Source organism: Salvelinus fontinalis, chromosome 10 (genome assembly GCF_029448725.1).
Source record: "Salvelinus fontinalis isolate EN_2023a chromosome 10, ASM2944872v1, whole genome shotgun sequence".
In the NCBI taxonomy this organism is placed as follows: Eukaryota; Metazoa; Chordata; class Actinopteri; order Salmoniformes; family Salmonidae; genus Salvelinus; species Salvelinus fontinalis.
The window spans coordinates 5,546,908-5,560,712 of NC_074674.1; the positions used below are offsets into that span (position 1 = coordinate 5,546,908).

Genomic DNA, 13,805 nt, shown 5'->3' on the forward strand with positions numbered 1-13,805 from the left:
CCTTGTACTTGATTGATGAATTAACATCACTAATTAGTTAGGAACTCCCCACACCTGGTTGTCTAGGGCTTTATTGAAAGGAAAAACCAAAAACCTGCAGACACTAGGCCCTCCGTGGAATGAGTTTGACACCCCTGCTGTAGAATGTCACTTTGCCCACTGGTTAACTGATGCAAAACAAAGATATATACGTTTGATACATGTTTTATTTATTCCCCTACACAGCCTTTTATTGCATTGTTGCATCACCAGATATTGTACTTGCAGGGCCCACCATCTCAAGCACTGTGTGACAAAACCAACCATTGGCAATTAAAATTCCATTTATTTTGAGATGCAGACGATGATGATAGGTAAAACCACTGTTTTCTCATCTCAAGGGAACAACCTATAGAGAAGCATTTCAGACGGCTCAGTAGGATCGGCTAGAGACGGCTACAACTACATAGTAGGTCATGAAATGTAGATTCAGTTTCTCGTTGCAATACTCTATCGTATTTACAGATGAACAGGTAAATCAATACTATAGACATGTACAACCCTTAAATAACTCTTGTATGTTGTTAGATATTGGCCCCACTTTTGTTTGTTTGTTTGTTTGTTTATTTGAGCACAGGAGAAGAACACAAGCTCTCGAGATGAATAAGAGATTGTAGGCTAAATCATGCAACTGGCTCGAAACATTGTTTTTCTGATGATACCTTAACTGTTCAGTGACGAAAATCCCATGTGCTATTACAGCTCCTTCTCCAGAGACAAATTCCTCTTTGAAGGGCTTCTTATGAAGATTGTAGAATAAACTCCACAGTATATTGTGATGTAGTATTATGTCCACTGATGCCAACTGTATGGTGTACGGTAATGCAAACTCGCCATGTCCTAATGAGGCATTGTCTATTTCTCAAAACTTCCATTGATTAGTAGATGCTCATAGCATTACATATACCTTTGTCCCTTTCCTGCTTATGCACAACATGCTATGGTCTGTGGCAATGACTTTTCAAACTCTCATTTCTATAGGAAGAGTATCGAGCCATGGTTGTGAAAAAAAGTCCTTGATTGTCAAAATGGCAACCACAAGTGGAGAGAGAGTATCCAGGTTTCACTAGAGGTGTTTCTTGCAAAGAACCATTTCAGTGATGATGCATCATCACGTTGTCCTCGTCCAAACCTGCTGCCAGAGTCAGAGTCATTGTCTGCACAGTGAAAAGCCTCCTCACCGCTTTCTGCAGGAGATGCTTTAAGTCCTTCGCTGTCTTCGTTCTGAAAGACAGCAAGAAGGATGTGGGACATCAGTTCATAAAGCCTGTGGCCTTTTTCCCATTTAACTGTCATTGCTGAAGAGAGAGTCCCACTTGCGCTCCGGTTAAGTTTGAAAGAACATAACGTTAGTCAGCTGTTATCAAGATCTTCAGCAGAAAAAATCCAGGAAGAGTTAAAAGGCAGTCAGTGTAAGTACTGAGTATCCCACTGAGATACTACTCTAGTCATGAACACCTTGTAATGCTATACATTTTTAATGCATAACTCTACATCATTTTTTCTTCTTGGCAAGTTGTTGTTCCGCTTTCTTCCGCTTGTGTCGGTTGATCTCCTCCATCTGCAAGCCATGAGCCATTTGCCTGAAACATACATTGGAGAGGTAAAGCAAATGCCACACATGGAAACTCAAGACCAAAGCTGGCCAACCCTCCTCATTATACACTGCATGTGTCCACTTTACGTTGGCAGAGGCTGCATTTACACAGGCAGCACAATTCTGATATTTTTTCCACTTATTGGACTTTTGACCAATCACATCAGATCTTTTAACGTCAGCTCTTTTTCAGAACTCATCTGATTGGTAAAAAGACCAATTAGTGAAACAAAATATCAGAATTAGGCTTCCTGTTTTAACACAGCCTTTGTAACTATTTTTGATCTGCTGTAAAAGTGCAGTTTGTATACAAATCAGTTCATGATACATACACTATACATACAAGAGTATGTGAACATACCCTTCAAATTAGTAGATTAGGCTGTTTCAGCCACACCCGTTACTGACAGCTGTATAAAATCGAGCACACAGCCATGCAATCTCCATAGACAAACATTGGCAGTAGAATGGCCTTACTGAAGAGGTCAGGGACTTTCAACGTGACACCGTCATAGGATGCAAACTTTCCAACAAATCAGTTCATCACATTTATTCCCTGCTTGAGCAGTCCCGGGCAACTGTAAGTGCTGTTATTGTGAAGTGGAAAGGTCTAGGAGCAACAGAGGCTCAGCCGCAAAGTAGTCGAACAAACAAGCTCACAAAATAGGTGAGTGCTGAAGTGCTGAAGCGCGCAGCTCGTAAAAATCGTCTGTCCTTGGTTGCAACACTCACTACCGAGTTCCAAACTGCTTCTAGAAGCAACGTCAGCACCATAACTGATAATCGGAAGCTTCATAAAATTGGTTTCCATGGCCGAGCAGCCACATGCAAGCCTCAGATCACTATGCGCAATGCCAAGCGTCGGCTGGAGTGGTGTAAAGCTCGCCGTTATTGGACTCTGGAGCAGTGGAAAAGCATTCTCTGGAGTGATGAATCATGCTTCACCATTTGGCAGTCCGACGATGAATCTGGGTTATGAGGATGCCAGGAGAACGCTACCTGCCCAAATGCATAGTGCCAACTGTAAAGTTTGGTGGAGGAGGAATAATGGTCTGGGGTTGTTTTTCATGGTTCGGGCTATGCCCCTTAGTTCCAGTGAAGGGAAATCTTAATGCTACAGTATACAATGACATTCTAGACGATTCTGTGCTTCCAACTTTGTGGCAGCAGTTTGAGGAAGGCCATTTCCTGTTTCAGCATGACAATGCCCCATGCACAAAGCAAGGTCTTTACAGAAATGGTTTGTTGAGATCGGTGTGGAAGAACTTGACTGGCCTGCACAGAACCTGACCTCAAACACATCGAACACCTTTGGGATGAATTAGAATGCCGAATGCGGGCCTAATCGCCCAACATCAATGCCCAACCTAATGCTGTTGTGGCTGAATGGAAGCAAGTCCCCAACATCTAGTGGAAAGCCTTCCCAGAAGAGTGGAGGCTATTATAGCAGCAAAGGGGGGACCAACTCCATATTAATGCCCATGATTTTGCAATGAGATGTTCGACGAGCAGGTGTCCACACATTTTGGTCATTTAGTGTAGTTTGATACTTGCAGGATCACGGTCACTTGGAACAAAGATAATCATCCCTTTACAGGACTTAGCTTTGACTTTCCTTACCCTGACTTAAGCTCAGGTGGCACAGGCAGGGGTTTGGTGAAACTGTCCCTTCCAAACAGCCAGTAGGTCTCCTCCATTCCTTTCCCCTGTGGAGACATGAGACATCCAAGGTCATTATTATGACAGATAAGTCACTAAACAGTATTCAGTTGTTCATTTTATGATTTACTTTGAGGGTAATATAAATGCCAGAGAGTGGGAGCACAAAGCTGACCTTGAGATCTGTCTTTCCACGAAGTTGAACCTGGTAGCCTTCTCTCAGATCCACTAGGATCTTTGCTGTGCTATGGCTCAAATGGATTCGGTATGCTGTAAACAATATGGTAGGAAAAATCTTGTTTTGGGACTCTGGTATAAAGCGCTTACTAAAACGCAGCCTAGAATTGCTTCATCTTTTAGCCATATTTGGCTCTTTGGTGGCAGGTCTTACGCATTCCTGTGGATTCCATCCTGGAGGCAGTGTTGACTGTGTCACCAAACAGACAGTACCTGGGCATGGTGAGGCCTACCACCCCAGCAACACACGGGCCTACAAACACACACACACACACACGGTGGTGGAAAAAGTATCCAATTGTGATACTTGAATTAAAGTATAGATACCTTAATAGAAATTTACTCACGTAAAAGTGAAAGTCACCCAAGAAAATACTACTTGAGTGAAAGTATTTGGTTTTAAATATACTTATGTATCAAAAGTAAATGTAATTTCTAAAACATACTTAAGTATCAAAAGTAAGATTATAAATCATTTCAAATTCCTTACATTAAGCAAAGCGACAGTACCATTTTCTTGTTTTTACATTTTACGGATAGCTGGGGAAAACTCCAACACTCAGACATCATTTACAAATTATGCATTTGTGTTTAGTGAGTCCGTCAGATCAGAGGCAGTAGGGATGATCACGTGTTCTCTTGATAAGTACATGAATTGGACCATTTTCCTGTCCTGCTAAGCCAGGGGTGTCAAACTCATTCCACGGAGGGCCTAGTGTCTGCAGGTTTTTGGTTTTTCCTTTCAATAAAGCCCTAGACAACCAGGTGTGGGGAGTTCCTAACTAATTAGTGATGTTAATTCATCAATCAAGTACAAGGGAGGAGCGAAAACCCGCAGACACTCGGCCCCCCGTGGAATGAGTTTGACACCTGTGTGCTAAGCATTCAAAATGTAACGAGTACATTTGGGTGTCAGGGAAAATGTATGGTGTAAAAAGTACATTATTTTATTTATGAATATAGTGAAGTAAAAGTAAAAGTTGTCAAAAAGATAAATAGTAAAGTACAGATACCCCCCCAAAATTACTTAATAACCCTTAGTACTTTAAAGTATTTTTACTTAAGTAGTTATATCACTTCACACACACACAGCAGCGGTGGCATGCCTGCTCCTAGGAGACATTTCATATCAACACTGTCAGAAAAATGTAAACGCACTGGGAAGTTCATGGCAGTTTGACTGTTTATGATGTTTGACATCAGTATGGTATGTGACGTTAATTTCAAAATTATTTGTACTTCCATTTTGTTCATATGGGGGTCTTTAAAATGGAGCGCTGACCTGAGTGCAGTCCAATGCGTATGCGAACGGGTACATCCGGCATGTGTCTCATCTTGAAGGTGCCAACAGCACTCAGGATGTCCAGGGCCATGCTGGATATCTCTGCAGCATGACGGTTTCCATTGGGAACAGGTAGGCCGGACGCCACCATGTATGCATCTCCTATTGTCTCCACCTACCATCGAAGAGGAAATATCTTCAGTAGGTTACAAAGGTGCACAAGAAGACACACCAAGTCATTCATTCAAGACTAAGCAAAAGGCTTACCTTGTATACATCATGATTGCCAATGATGGCGTCAAATAGAGTATATAGGTCATTGAGGAGGTCCACCACTTCGATAGGCTCGCTGTTGGCAGAGATTGTGGTAAAACCTACTATGTCGCTGAAGTAAAGTGTTACATTTTCAAAATGCTCCGGTTCCACAGTACCGCCAACCTTCAGGACGTCTGCAACAGATCTGCAAACAGAGAAGAAATACCATTTAGGGCCCTCGTCGTTGGAAACTGTATACTTTGTTTGAGGAGAAACATTTGTACATCCTAGTCAGTAGCTTTGAGTGTATGTGTCATTGTCTGTTATTCACGGGGGCAGCATCTGAGTGAGTAGTTTCTCAGTCTTCAGTTTCTCTATCTCCAGCTCCTCAGTCCTCTCTCTGATCAGCTCCTCCAGGTTAGAGGAGTACTGCTCCAGCATCCGCAGCATGGAGTCTATGATGTTGGTCTTCCTCCCTTTGTTGATGTTCTTAAACTGGGATTGAAGGGGGATGTGGGGGTGGGGGGGGTTAAAGGTGAACTCGAATGATGCTTTTATATCCCCCAGTCAAACCTTTACAGACAAAAGGTTCCCTTATATTAGTCAATTTTAAAAAATATTTTTTTTAAAGACACTGATTGTGAGTGGTCTGTTTGATGTCTCAGGCTAAGGTACCTGGTCAAAGATGTCATTGAAGTGCGGCCGCCTATCTGCCTGTTCGTTCCAGCACTGTTTCATCAGCTGGATACACTCCAGGGGGGCGTGGTCTGGTGACACCACAGGGCGGCACAGTGGTGGAGAATTCCTCACCTTCTGGATGACATCTGACAGACCGGAGCAGACACTCACAGAGTTACCCCACCAAGACCAAGCTACAGTATCTACTACTGACATTTTCTTTTGCACATTTTAGTCATTGAGCAACTTACAGTAGTTAGTGCATGCATTTTTGTACTTTTTCCCATGGGGAATCAAACCCACAACCTTGGTGTTGCAAGCACCATACTCTACCACCTGAACCACCGGGAGGACCAACAGAGAGCACTGGGACCATGCATGCAACAGACGTTATTTATGTATACACATTCAAATGAAGCCTGAATCACCCACCCACCCCCTATTAAACCACCCCTGTTAAACCACACACCCTGTTAAACTACACCCTGTTAAACCACACCCCTATTAAACCACACCCTCTATTAAACCACACCCTCTATTAAACCACACCACTATTAAACCACACCCCTATTAAACCACCCCTGTTAAACCACACACCCTGTTAAACCACGCCCCTACTAAACCACACCCCCATTGAATCACACCCCTATTAAACCACACCCCTATTAAACCACACCCCTATTAAACCACACCCCTATTAAACCACACTGATGAAACTGTCTCTTCTACTTTGTTGTTTTAAATTGTGTTTGGGGTTGTGATTGGATGAGTGATCTACACCTTCAGCAGACAGGTCCAGCATACAGAAGGGAGGTCTCCGCAGCACCACCTCCTGCATGATGATGGCGAAGCTGTAGACGTCCCCTAGCTGGGTGCCACACAGCCCTGGGTGAGGGCCCCGTAGGATCTCAGGGGCCGTCCACAGCAGCTCTGCACAACCACACAGGCAAGTAGGCACGCACACACACACACAGACAGATACAGTTGAAGTCGGAAGTTTACATACACTTAAGTTGCAGTCCTTAAAACTTGTTTTTCAGCCACTCCACAAATTTCTTGCTAACAACCTATAGTTTTGGCAAGTCAGTTAGGACATCTACTTTGTGCATGTCACAAGTAATTTTTCCAACAATTGTTTACAGACAGATTATTTAACTTATAATTAACTGTATCAAAATTCCAGTGGGTCAGATTTACACTAAGTTGACTGTGCCCTTAAACAACTTGGAAAATTCCAGTAAATGATGTCATGTCATTAGAAGCTTCTGTTAGGCTAATTGACATAATATGAGTCAATTGGAGGTGTACCTGTGGATGTATTTCAAACTCAGTGCCTCTTTGTTTGACATCATAGGAAAATCTAAAGAAATCAGTCAAGACCTCAGAAAACAATTGTAGACCTCCACAAGTTTGGCTCATCCTTGGGAGCAATTTCCAAACGCCTGAAGGTACCACGTTCACCTGTACAAACATTATTACGCAAGTATAAACACCATGGGACCACGCAGCCGTCATACCGCTCAGGAAGGAGACACGTTCTGTCTCCTAGAGATTAATGTACTTTGGTGCGAAAAGTGCAAATCAATCCCAGAACAACAGCAAAAAACCTTGTGAAGATGCTGGAGGAAACAGGTACAAAAGTATCTATATCCACAGTAAAACGAGTCCTATATCAACATAACCTGAAAGGCCCTCAGCAAGGAAGAAGCCACTGCTCCAAAACCGCCATAAAAAAGCCAGACTACGGTTTGCAACTGCACATGGGGACAAAGATCGTACATTTTGGATAAATGTGCTCTGGTCTGATGAAACAAAATAGAACTGTTTGGCCATAATGACCATCGTTATGTTTGGAGGAAAAAGGGGGTGGCTTGCAAGCCGAAGAACACCATCCCAACGTACAGCTTGCGGGTTATACACTCTATCGGCAGGACAGAACAGTAGCCTCTGGAAAGACACGGGGCGGGGTCCTATGCATTTATGAGAACAACAGTTGGTGCATGATATCTAAGGAAGTCTCAAGGTTTTGCTCGCCTGAGGTAGAGTATCTCATGATAAGCTGTAGACCACACTATCTACCTAGAGAGTTTTCATCAGTTTTTTCCGTAGCTGTCTACATACCACCACAGACCGAGGCTGGCACTAAAACCTCGCTCAATGAGCTGTATTCTGCCATAAGCAAACAGGAAAATGCTCATCCAGAGGAGGCGCTCCTAGTAGCCGGGGACTTTAAAGCGGGGAAACTTAAATCAGTTTGACCTAATTTCTATCAGAATGTTTAATGTGCAACCAGAGGGAAAAAAATTCTAGACCACATTTACTCCACACACAGAGACGCGTATAAAGCTCTCATTCGCCCTCCATTTGGCAAATCTGACCATAACTCTATCCTCCTGATTCCTGCTTACAAGCAAAAATTAAAGCAGGAAGCACCAATAACTCGGTCTATAAAAAGTGGTCAGATGAAGCAGATGCTAAACTACGGGACTGTTTTGCTAGCACAGACTGGAATATGTTCCCAGGATTGTTGCTATGGCATTGAGGAGTACACCACATCAGTCAATGGCTATATCAATAAGTGCATTGAAGACGTCATCCCTACAGTGACTGTACGTACATACCCCAACCAGAAGCCATGGATTACAGTCAACATTCACACTGAGGTAAAGGGTAGAGCTGCTGCTTTCAAGGAGCAGTACTCTAACACGGAAGCGTATATGAAATCCTGCTATGCCCTTCGACAAACCATCAAACAGGCAAAGTGTCAATACAGCAAGAAGATTGAATCGTACTACACTAGCTCTGACGATCATCGGATGTGGCAGAGCTTGCAAACTATTACAGACTACAAAGGGAAGCACAGCTGAGAGCTGCCCAGTGACACAAATATACCAGACGAGCTAAGTAACTTCTATGCTCGCCTCGAGGCAAGTAACACTGAAACATGCATGAGAGCATCAGCTGTTCCAGATGACTGTGATCACGCTCTCCGCAGCCGATGTGAGTAAGACCTTTAAACAGGTCAACATTCACAAGGCCGCTGGGCCAGACGGATTATCAGGACGTGTAATCCCGAGAGTGTGCTGACCAACTGGCAAGTGTCTTCACTGATATTTTCAACCTCTCCCTGTCTGAGTCCGCAATACCAACATGTTTCAAGCAGACCACTATAGTCCCTGTGTCCAAGAACACTAAGGTAACCTGCCTAAATGGCTACCGACCCATAGCACTCACGTCTGTAGCCATGAAGTGCTTTGAAAGGCTGGTCATGGCTCACATACACACCATTATCCCAGAAACCCTAGACCCACTCCAATTTGCATACGGCACAAACAGATCCACAGAAGATGCAATCTCTATTGCACTCCACACTGCTCTTTCCCACCTGGACAAAAGGAACACCTATGTGAGAATGCTATTCATTGACTACAGCTCAGCGTTCAACACCATAGTGCCCTCAAAGCCCATCAATAAGCTAAGGACCCTGGGACTACACACCTCCCTCTGCAACTGGATCCTGGACTTCCTGACGGGTCACCTCCAGGTGGTAAGGGTAGGTAACAACACATCCGCCACGCTGATCCTCAAAACGGGGGCCCCTCAGGGGTGCGTGCTCAGACCCCTCCTGTTCTCCCTGTTCACTCATGACTGTACGGCCAGGCATGACTCCAAGTAGGCCTGATCACCGACAAGGATGAGACAGCCTATAGGGAGGAGGTCAGAGACCTGACCGTGTGGTGCAATGACAACAACCTCTCCTTCAATGTGATCAAGACAAAGGAAATGATTGTGGACTGCAGGAAAAGGAGGACCTACCATGCCTCCATTCTCATCGACGGGGCTGTAGTGGAGCAGGTTGAGAGCTTCAAGTTCCTTGGCATCCACATCACCAACAAACAAACATGGTCCAAGCACACCAAGACAGTCGTTAAGAGGGCACGACAAAACCTACTCCCCCTCAGGAGGATGACAAGATTTGGCATGGGTCCTCAGATCCTCAAAAGGTTTTACAGCTGCACCATTGAGAGCATCCTGACAGATTGAATCACTGGCTGGTATGACAATTGTCAAAACCGCAAGACTCTACAGAGGGTAGTGCATACGGCCTAGTACATCACCGGGGCCAAGCTTCTTGCCACCCAGGACCTCTATACCAGGCGATGTCAGAGGAAGGCCCCAAAAATTGTCAAAGACTCTAGCCACCCTAATCATAGACTGTTCTCTCTGCTACCACACGGCAAGCGGTACCGGAGAACCAAGTCTAGGTCCAAGAGGCTTCTAAACAGCTTCTACCCCCAAGCCATAAGACTCCTGAACAGCTAATTAAATGGATACCCAGACCATTTTCATTGCCCCCACCACACACGCTGCTGCTACCCTCTGTTATTATCTATGCATAACCACTTTAATAACTCTACCTACAGTGTCTTATGAAAGTATTCACCCCCCTTGGCATTTTTCCTATTTTGTTGCCTCCTGTCTCTATAAGCTTGGCACATCTAGCCATTGGGATTTTTGCTCATTCTTCAAGGCAAAACTGCTCCAGCTCCTTCAAGTTGGATGGGTTCCACTGGTGTACAGCAATCTTTAAGTCATACCACAGATTCTCAATTGGATTGAGGTCTGGGCTTTGACTAGGCCATTCCATGACATGTAAATGTTTCCCCTTAAACCACTCGAGTGTTGCTTTAGCAGTATGCTTAGGGCCATTGTCCTGTTGGAAGGTGAACCTCTATCCCAGTCTCAAATGTTTGGAAGACTGAAACAGGTTTCCCTCAAGAATTTCCCTGTATTTAGCGCCATCCATCATTCCTTCAATTTTGAACAGTTTCCCAGTCCCTGCCGATGAAAAACATCCCCACAGCATGATGCTGCCACCACCATGCTTCACTGTGGGGATGGTGTTCTCGGAGTGATGAGAGATGTTGGGTTTGCGCCAGACATAGCGTTTTCCTTGATGGCCAAAAAGCTCAATTTTAGTCTCATCTGACCAGAGTATCTTCTTCCATATGCTTGGGGAGTCTCCCGCATGCCTTTTGGCAAACACCAAACTTATTTGCAAATTTTTTTCTTTAAGCAATGGCTTTTTTCTGGTCCCTCTTCCGTAAAGCCCAGCTCTGTGGAGTGAACGGCTTAAAGTGGTCCTATGGACAGATACTCCAATCTCCGCTGTGGAGCTTTGCAGCTCCTTCAGGGTTATCTTTGGTCTCTTTGTTGCCTCTCTGATTATTGCCCTCCTTGCCTGGTCCGTGAATTTTGGTGGGCGGCCCTCTCTTGGCAGGTTTGTTGTGGTGCCATATTCTTTCCATTTTTTAATAATGGATTTAATTGTGCTCCGTGGGATGTTCAACATTTTTTATATTTTTTTATAACCCATACCTGATCTGTACTTCTCCACAACGTTGTCCATGAACTGTTTGGAGAGCTCCTTGCTCTTCATGGTGCCACTTTCTTGGTGGTGCCCCTTGCTTAGTGGTGTTGCTGACTCTGGGGCCTTTCAGAACAGATGTATATATACTGAGATCATGTGACAGATGATGTGCCACTTAGATTGCACACAAATTTACTTTATTTAACTAATTATGTGACTTCTGAAGGTAATTGGTTGCACCAGTTCTTATTTAGGGGCTTCATAGTAAAGGGGGTGAATACATATGCATGCACCACTTTTCCGTTTAAATGTTTTTCGAATTTTTTGAAACAAGTAACTTTTTTCATTTCACTTCACCAATTTGGAGTATTTTGTGTATGTCCATTACATGGAATCCAAATAAAAATAAATTTAAATTACAGGTTGTAATGAAACAATATAGGAAAAACGCCAAGGGGGTGAATACTTTTGCAAGGCTCTGTACATGTACATAATTATCTCAATTACCTCGACACCGGTGCCCCCGCACATTGACACATTGACTCTGTACCGGTACCCCCTGTATATAGCCCCACTATTGTTATTTACTGCTGCTCTTTAATTATTTGTTAGTCTTATCTCATACTTTTTATGTTTTATTTTTGGGAGTTTTTCTTAAAACTGCATTGTTGGTTAAGGGCTTGTAAGTAAGCATTTCACTGTATTTCACTGTTGTATTCGGCGCATGTGACAAATACAATTTGATTTGATTTGAGTGGTCTTAACACCCACCTTCTGCGGAGGGATCTTCGTATGGGAACCTTTGTGCCATCAAAATCTTGTTGTAGCCGTAGTCTGTGAGCTTGAGCACAAAGCGGCCATCCACTACGCAGTTCCGAGACTTGAGTCGTCCATGACAAACACCTCGGTGGTGGAGGTACTTCATGCCCTATGGAAGACAGAAAAAAGTAGTGTTGGTGTCATGTCAGAGAGAAAGGTAGCCTGCTGTAGGTATACAGTGAGTTGGGTTAAATTAACTTTGGGACCTAAACTCTAACAAATCTGTAATGTAAAATGATTTAAAGCACAATGTGGCAGCTGCAGGTCTTCCTATAGGAATAGTGTAACTGTATGTCTCTGAGAGGATTTTGGCCACACCCCACTACTAGTGGTTACCTTGATAAGGTCCAATAACAGGGAGCTCTTAAACATCCAGTCCAGCTTAACGTCAGTATTGCTTAGCAAGTCCTGCAAGCTGCTACGTGAGCAATACTCTGTCATGATGCCGAAAACACCACAGTCAAGGAAAAACCCCAGGAAGAGGTTGACGTTCTCGTGTCGTATGTCCTTCATCTGAAAGAACAGAGCCGTGACAATGGGCTCATTTGAATGGACAACAGAGATACATTAGTTATAGTCAAACGGATTTCTCATCATCAAATCTTACATCGTAACTGGCAGTATATTTCACAGTAGAACCTCACCAACTCAAAGACGTCACTGGTCTGGGGAGTTATGGCTTTAAAGTTTCCAGACGGGAGTCTTTTCATCCAAGCCCAGTCTCCCTGTAAAAAGGTACGTGTTTGATAGTTCTGAATCAACTTTCAGACAAGCCTCAGAACTCCCTGTAAAAAGGTATGTGTTTGATAGTTCTGATAGTTCTGAATCAACTTTCAGACAAGCCTTAGAACTCGCTATAAAATGGTACGTGTTTGATGGTTCTGAATCAACTTTCAGACAAGCCTCAGAACTCCTTATAAAAAGGTATGTGTTTGATAGTTCTGAATCAACTTTCAGACAAGCCTCAGAACTCCCTGTAAAAAGGTATGTGTTTGATAGTTCTGAATAAACTTTCAGACAAGCCTCAGAACTCCCTGTAAAAAGGTATGTGCTTGATAGTTCTGAATCAACTTTCAGACAAGCCTCAGAACTCCCTGAACTGTTCTTAGAAGAGAGCCTCCTTCCCCGTTACCTCAAAAATGGCTATGTTGGAGTTTGCATAGGTTGCCGGGATGACGGTGGAGTCAGAGAAGGGAGTAGAGAGGCTCTGACGATCCGTATCTGAGGGTTTCCTACTCATATCACCCACTTTGCTCTCATCTAAACTTAGCTTCTGAAACATGGAGAGAAAAACATAGGTTATTGACAAAACCACTCGTCATGCTGCAAAGATATCAAATAAAAAATATATATATTTTCAATTGCATGTGTTGTCCAGCCAAAAGTATGTGGACACCTGCTCGTTGAACATTTCATTCCAAAATCATGGGCATTAATATGGAGTTGTTCCCCCCTTTGCCTCTATAACAGCCTCCACTCTTCTGGGAAGCCTTTCCACTAGATGTTGGAACATTGCTGGACTTGCTTCCATTCAGTCACAAGAGCATTAGTGAAGTCGGGTACTGATGTTGGGCAATTAGGCCTGGCACGCAATTGGCGTTCCAATTCATCCCAAAGGTGTTCTATGGGGTTGAAATCAGGGTCAAGTTCTTCCACACTGATCTCGATTTCTGTATGGATCTCACTTTGTGCACAGGTGCATTGTCATGCTGAAACAGGAAAGGGCCTTCCCCAAGCTGTTGCTAAAAAGTTGGAGGCACAGAATCGTCTAGAATATTATTGTATGCTGTAGCGTTAAGATTTCCCTTCAGACCATTATTCCTCCTCCACCAAACTTTACAGTTGGCAATATTCATTGGGGCAGGTAG

The 13,805-nt window shown here is 43.7% G+C and overlaps 1 pseudogene; it reads right to left on the bottom strand.

Moving 5' to 3' along the window:
- Positions 1–188: 188 nt before the first annotated feature.
- LOC129863493 (retinal guanylyl cyclase 2-like) overlaps positions 189–13,805 on the bottom strand; it is a 20,049-nt pseudogene continuing 6,432 nt past the window's right edge.